General features: G+C 35.2%; 1 protein-coding gene across 3 annotated transcripts in view; it reads right to left on the reverse strand.

The window, feature by feature from the left end:
* erbin (erbb2 interacting protein) overlaps positions 1-5,737 on the reverse strand; it is a 65,408-nt gene extending 59,671 nt beyond the window's left edge. The window contains exon 1 of one of the 3 annotated variants that reach the window (XM_038270106.1): positions 4,945-5,737. The gene's annotated coding sequence lies outside the window, so the exon portion shown is untranslated. The remainder of the gene's footprint in view (positions 1-4,944) is intronic. The other 2 variants (XM_038270105.1, XM_038270107.1) reach the window with 2 other exon arrangements.
* Between the last annotated feature and the right edge of the window lie 1,512 nt (positions 5,738-7,249).

Consider the following 7,249-nt stretch of genomic DNA (forward strand, 5'->3'; position numbering starts at 1 on the left):
ACACTTAGAAACAATTAGCTTTACAGAGAGTAGTTTTGTTTTTTTGTTCATCGGCCATGGGCCAGTTTGAATGATAGACCGTAAATGGTCCATCATTGGTTTGGCGACTAAATTATTTCACTTGAACAGAACTGCAACTTCTCTACAAACATCAACTGTAAGCAGATCAATCACGTCATTCCTCCTTCTCCAGGAGATTTTATAAAAAGGGGATGGCAAATGCAGCAAACTGTTTTGCTCACCTTCCATGCATCATATGGCGTTAAAGAGCTAAAAACTGAAGCCATAACAACCCAAACGGCAAAGACTAAGGCTTTCAGATTATTCTTATCTCTGCTGTTATCAGTTTGTACATTAGAGTCATTTTATATTTTATTTGCAAAGAAGAGCCAACTAAGAGAAACTAGTCAAAAAAATGTTTAGTCAAAGAAAAATTCCTAACAAAAAAAAAAAAAAAAATGTTAAACTAAATGGAAAGCAATACTGAAAGACCAAGTTAGATGCCACAGCAGACCAAAGCGAGGGAGACAAGACCTCTGAACATACAAGCAGAGCTACAATTAATAGAATAGAAATTTGAGGTGTTAAAATGACGCAGTCAAAGTCCAGATTTATGCACATATTATAATCTACAGTGAGTCGTAAAAGTTGAACATAATGGATTATTTGGAAACTAAGTATCTTCTCTGCAATTCTGCAATTATAAATGCATAAAATCATGTCAGTTAATCGCATAACACTTGATAAGCCTTGGTGGCCTGATAAAGTGTGAATAGGTCCATACAAATGTGTCTAATGCATGTTACTTCCTTTATAACAGATGATTAGTAAAGGATAGTCCACCAAATAAAAAAAGCAGCATAGCGTGAAATTTATTTATTTTTTTAACCCAGGTACATCCTTTTTATAGCATTAGCCACAAAACTCAGTCAACTAAAACACTAATGTTGTTGCCAATGATCAACAGAGTCACTTGTGCATTTAGTCACTGAACATGTGCCCTTTGGGTCTGCTTATTTCACATTTCTGTCATTGTTAAGAAAAATAAGCATACAAACAAAAACAGCATGCATCTGTCAGAGGAAGTTGAAGAGCTTCTACCTTTGGCATAAAAATGTTCTTGAACAAGCATCTGGAGTCACTGTGATAGTGAGGGAAAGCAAAAAAAAACATCGCTATTTGCTCAAAAGCAACACTGACCATCGGGAGGACTGAGGGCCTGTAATCCTACCCATGCACTGACATTCCCCTGCTTCAGAGTTTCTGTTTCAGCAGGAACTAAGGTAGTAAAGATGCCACCCAGTTGGATTTTAAAACAATCTAACCGCCAAGAAGAAGAAGAAGACGAGTTAGGCAGACCTGAGCAAAGACAGTTTGGCCCCTTTAAAACTTGAAAGTTTAATTGTAGTTAACTTTATAAAACAAAGCTTTTGTCTTTCAATTTTTTAAAGATAGTCATCGGAGGAGAAATAGCAGGGAGGGAAAACATAAATGAAAGACAAAATGGCATGAAGTGTGAGTGCAGTTTGATTCCTTTGCCAGATGTTTAACACTAATTTGGGTATGTAGGAAGTAAGCACAATCAATCTCATCTTTAATTTGTGAAAGATCTACCAAAGTCGAATCAAAGCTGCAGATAGCTGTCAATTATGAACATCTGCTTTAAAATCTGCAGTTAAATAGCCGGCTGTATGAACCAGCTGCGCAGGTGGCGAGGAGTGAAAAGCTTTCAGATTAATGCATCTTTTAGAGCAAAAGCATAAGCTCACACCAAAAAAATCTCAAAGATAAAGCTGCACGTTATGAAATAACTTAACAACTTTATCAGTGGCACAATGTTTGACAGTCCTGCTGCTAAAACTTTGTATAACATTTGTTTTTTCCCAGTTGGGAGATAATTTAAACTAACATTTCTCAAGGTTGGAGCTTTGAGAGGGAGAGAGATCTTCCAGATTATTGGGCTCTGCACCACACAGCCTTTATAAATCCATGAAAAAAAGGCAGCCTAGACAAATTAACACCACACATGTGTCCAATTCCTTTTTTTTCTACTTATTCAAATTAAGTTTTTATTCCAGTAATTGGAAGAAAAACAAGCCTGCAGCAACATAGGGAAACAAAGCAAAGTTACTAAAAACTTTAAATAATGCGAAGCATCAAAAAGATTAGCCGATTTCTTACTTTGCAAATATAAGATATAACTTTTATCAAATAAGTTTTAATTAAAAGGTCTGATTTTTCTACCAATTTTCCGTTTTGTTTAAACCAGTGGTATAAATGATTGTAGTTTCTACCACAGATTTAAACTGATTCCCATCATATCTTAGATTGTAAGTGGAGGAAATGACAAAGGGAGGCAGATAGCTTTGTTTACATTATCGCTAGAAAGTATTCTGAAGCCTCATCAGACTCAGCATCTGTTTACAAGACGACAACACAGCCGTCAAATCAGGAGCATGATTCTGAAGGCAGACAAATCCCTTCCTTTTTTTTTTTTTTTTGGTGAGACAATCCCCTGATTTGGATGCAGACAGCGTTGGTATCCTGTCACACAACAACACTTTCCCTTTGACAACAATCTCTTTTACCTGTCAGCACAGTCAGGTCTCATGGGTTTTGATCAATTAAATAATATCCACAGACAGAAACGTGGGAGATTCGGAACAAATTTGTCTATTAATAATAATTCATAGTTTTACCACTTTCACTTGACAGGGAAAACACCAATATTTAGAATTAGAACCAAATTGGTTCCCAGTTTAACTTGCACATTTATTTTCTAATTTATTTATTTTCTTGTTGCTTTTCCCATCATTGAGGCAGAGCTCTTACCATCATTTCTAAGTGGTGTCTCCTGTTGTAGCTTCAAAGCGCCACTAGTAATGTTAGAATATAATGGTAGTATAAGAAAGCCTGGAAACTGAGTGAAAAGCAAACAGCAATCTTTGGAAACAACAAGGATGAAGCTGCTGCTGCTGCTACAGCTGTTGGTTTAATGACTGTTGGAGGGGATGACATTTAACAAAGCGACAGCCTTATATAAACAAAGGTATGGCTTATAGAAAACATGAGAGCGAGATGGCAACTGAAACATGAAACAGAGCATTAAATTGTAAATATACAAATCTTAAACTAAATAGATGTATATATCTAAACAGCTTAGAAATAAATACATGTATCTAGAGTAATCTAAATATGTCAACTAAATAGTAAGTTATTTTACATTTATTTATAAGAAAAAACTGAATAAGATTTCAACTTTGAATTTTTTTGTGGGTTTTTTAATTGCAAGATGAAATAATCTAAATTGTCATGGAGATTTTATCACACAGACCTCAACATTTGATTAAATAGGCTGCTATTCATTTCATTTTAACCAATTATATCAACTAGAGTAATTCCAGCTGCGATAAATTCATCAGCAATCAAAAACTAAAATATTTAGAAAAATAAGCTGAAATTGGGAGGTATTGTTTTTCGCATTTGTGTTCATTTTATTACACTAACATTGAGCTGTGAACTCAGTTTGTTTTTATGTAGCATTGTTTTTAAATGTGGGTCAAACATTTTTCAAACGTTTTTCAAACCTTAACTTAAACACCATATGTGCTTTTATATGAAAGAAAATAAAATTATTCCCCATGAGGTTTGTTTGATTGTTTCAATTATTAAACACCTCTGCAAGCTTTCATTTCACAACAAATCAGGTCTGAGATTATAAAAAAAATGACCAAAAGACTAACAAGTGGTCATAAAACATGACTGAGTTAATAAATAGACTAACAAACAATGAGCAGTCTTGTCAGGATGGAGCAACAAGGAAGCAGTAACTTATATTTCAAAAAGCTTATCATGGTGGATCTCTGTTGTAGACTTGTTTCTCTTTCCATCACGCTGTCATTGTGTAGGTTGTCATGAACATGATTTTAATAAAGAATTTACTGGACTCTACAACACTTCTAGTGATGATCCATAATAATTCAGAATATTTCAGGTCATTCATAAAGAAGACAAAATCGTTGCTTTTTTTCTCCCACACTGTTATCAGTGTGCTGCACTTTATTAAAATATAAATGTTAATTTCACTTTAACTGCTGCTCATTCACTGTCTGAGAGCTGTAGAAAGCAAAATTTCTTAATAACAATAAAAGTTGCCCAAGTCTAAGTCACATGAACCAAATACTGAAGTTAAAGAGAGCTGATGCATAAAGTTAAACTCACTTTATGTCAAATTTTTATGAAATATTACAAGAAACCTAAAAACTCCCCCCTTTTAAAGCAATCATTAATACAAATGATGACTACACTTGGGATTTTCTGCTGCATGCTATTGTTAATGTTTACAACTCGCATACATGTGACACACTAAAGATTAAATTTCCTATTTTAAATCAAAGACGTTGCCGTAGCAATGACAAACTTATAACATCTTAATTGGCAGTTGTCAATAAATGCAGCTGTCTCTGTAGATGGCTATCAGTTCTTAAATGGGTAGAAACAATGGCAGCTGATAGCTCTGTTTACATTAAAGCTAGAAATCTCATATCTGTTAAGAAGACAGTGACAACCATTAGCAGTAAATTCACTTTATAACAAATGGTATTTCCTGTCCTAGTTTGTTAGTTACAATATATATATATATATATATATATATATATATAATGTATGCTGAGCAGTGGAAGTTGAAGAATGGAGGCTTTTAAAGTGTAGCATTCCCAAACATACGGTTGTTTTAGATGTAAAATGTGCTGACTTTCCTTGACAGAGTTTGTGCCATCAATGCTACATTAGTTAAAACAGCTCGAGGTAAAATTAGCTTGAATTATCAAATAAAACTGAGATGGGACAGTGTGAGAATGGGAAAACACTCCAGGACGCCACGGTGAGGCTAGCAGCAGTGTTAGCATGGGGGGCCCCATAACTTACGCAAACAAAGACACTTACCTCAATTCACGCAGAGTTTTTCCGTTATTTACTGGTGTCCAGGTACGGTTAAAAAAATAAAATAAAAATAAAAGTACCGCTTTCCAAAAAAAATAATTTCCAAAAAAGCAAGCAACGGTTAGCTTGTGAGGTTTCGGATTAGCAGCTAGCTAGTGGTGCCCACTTAAAGAGCAAGTTGAAGCTGCTGGCCCACTGCGTACATTTCTTCTAAGCAGGAGCCTTCAAGTTCTTCTGCTGTTTTCGCTAATTTAAGTGCTTTACCCTCCCAGTGAGTATAAAGGCGACTACGTGGCGAAACGACCCGCAACTAGTGTGAATTAACGACACCGAACATCAAACAAATCCAAAATGTCCACGACTATCAGTAAGGAAATAGAAAAGGTAAAAAAAAAAATAAAAATGCGTACGACCTCCGACTGAAACGTTTTCCTCTAAAGCGCGCCGCACCCAGATGTTTTCGCTCATAATTTCCTCGGGTTTTAATCGTTGGCCACAGTCGCGGCTGTTCAACGGTCGCTCGGTGCTACATGGAGGCTCGCGGACTCCAGATGATGAGGCGAGCTTCTTCTCCGCGACCTTTACCAGACGACTGTACACCAGAAGTCGCTTTCCCAGCTTCACTCACAGCCGCTGCGGTGATGCTTTCACTATCTCACCCAGACTGTGTTTAGTGATTATCCCCATCTTCCCCCTCCTCTTCCTTCCTTCTTATATTCTTCCTCTCTTCACGCGTCCCCACCGCCGACCAAACCATAAATGTGAATTCCCCGCTGTAAATTATTTATTTTAAATCCGATTTCCCACACATAGAAAATGTGTTTGCACCATTATGTTAGGAGACTGCAAACACTTTTAGCGTTTTGGCGCCCCCTGCTGTAAATCCAGAATACTTTTCTTTGATAAAAAAAAAAAAAAAAAAAAAAAAAAACAATATGGGCAAATTTTCACTTAATCTAGGAAAGTAAAGCTACGGAAGAGAATTAGGGCCACTGGAAAATGTTTTTTTTTTTGTATTTTTTTTTTTTTTATATTATTTCAGTTTAAAATGGGAAAAAAGTCAGAATTCTGACTTTAAAGTCAGAACTGTTTTTCTCAGAATTCTGACTTCATTCTGACAGCTAACAAACATGTTAGCATCAAGATGTAGCCATGTCTGTTTTAGAAACTAGCTCTCTTGTTTTAATCACCTTCTACTGGCCCTCCCAAACAACTCACATCTTTGTCAGTGAAACTGAGTGCTCCCGCATCTCTCCCTTCATGGTGCCCATCTACATTAAGAGCCAAAATTCTGAGATTAAAGATTAAAGCCTGAGAAAAAAGTCAGATTTCAGAGACAAAAATCCAAATTCTGAGATTTAAAAATCAGTTAAATTTTTTTTTTCCAGTGGCCCTAATCCTCTTCCGTATAAAGCCGTAAATTAAACATTACCATTCAAATTTTTACATTTTCCTCTAGAGTGCTTTTAACAAGTTTAAATTGTTTGTCAGATTAAATGTAAACAGAGTTGTGATCATAAAAGCACTCTTTCATCCTCAATAATACCATGATGGACATTTCTTCCATTTAGTTTTTTTCTTAAACCAGACGTAATATTCTACTCTTTCTTATGATGTAAAGGTAACAAGAAAGGAAAACCCCTTAAATAACATCTTGAACAAAGTTCCTGCACATTATTTCTACAAAAATTCCATATCTTTAGATCTTAGTGTCCAGTATCCCTTCCTTTAAAAAATGCTGGATGCATGGATGAATGGACCAAATGATGCCACTGATTATTCATGAAAATAATTGAGGAGTATGACTGAAAAGACTGGATGGAAACAGATTACTAGAAGGAAAAATAAACATTTAAATTTTTGCTTTAGAAGTAAATCCTGGGAATATTTCTTCCAAACCTTGACTTTCTTCCATTTTTTTCAGAAGACACTTAAATATAGATTAACAGGCTGTGTAGGAACAGTACAAAAGTATGCAGTTTCCACTGTGAGTTTTACCTTTATTGCACTGAATAATGTTCATTGATTATTTGTGGAAACATTCACCACCCTCATTTCAGAAGTGGAGCTCAATTTATTGAAATTAAATAGCCCAAACCTTTATTTTCGGATGATTTTCTGAATATCAAAAGTCATTCTCTTAGACTCAGGAGTAGAATATAAATCTAAAAATATATTTTAAGCTGAAATATCAGACTTTGACAAATAAGAACAGTTCTATGTACTCTATTTCTTGGTTGGGCCTCAGTTTTTGCATAAATAAATCATAATAAATAAATTAATGCATCGTCTTATTTGGGATAAGGAG

Source organism: Cyprinodon tularosa, unplaced genomic scaffold (genome assembly GCF_016077235.1).
Source record: "Cyprinodon tularosa strain WSP-4 unplaced genomic scaffold, ASM1607723v1 ctg750, whole genome shotgun sequence".
Taxonomy (NCBI): domain Eukaryota; kingdom Metazoa; phylum Chordata; class Actinopteri; order Cyprinodontiformes; family Cyprinodontidae; genus Cyprinodon; species Cyprinodon tularosa.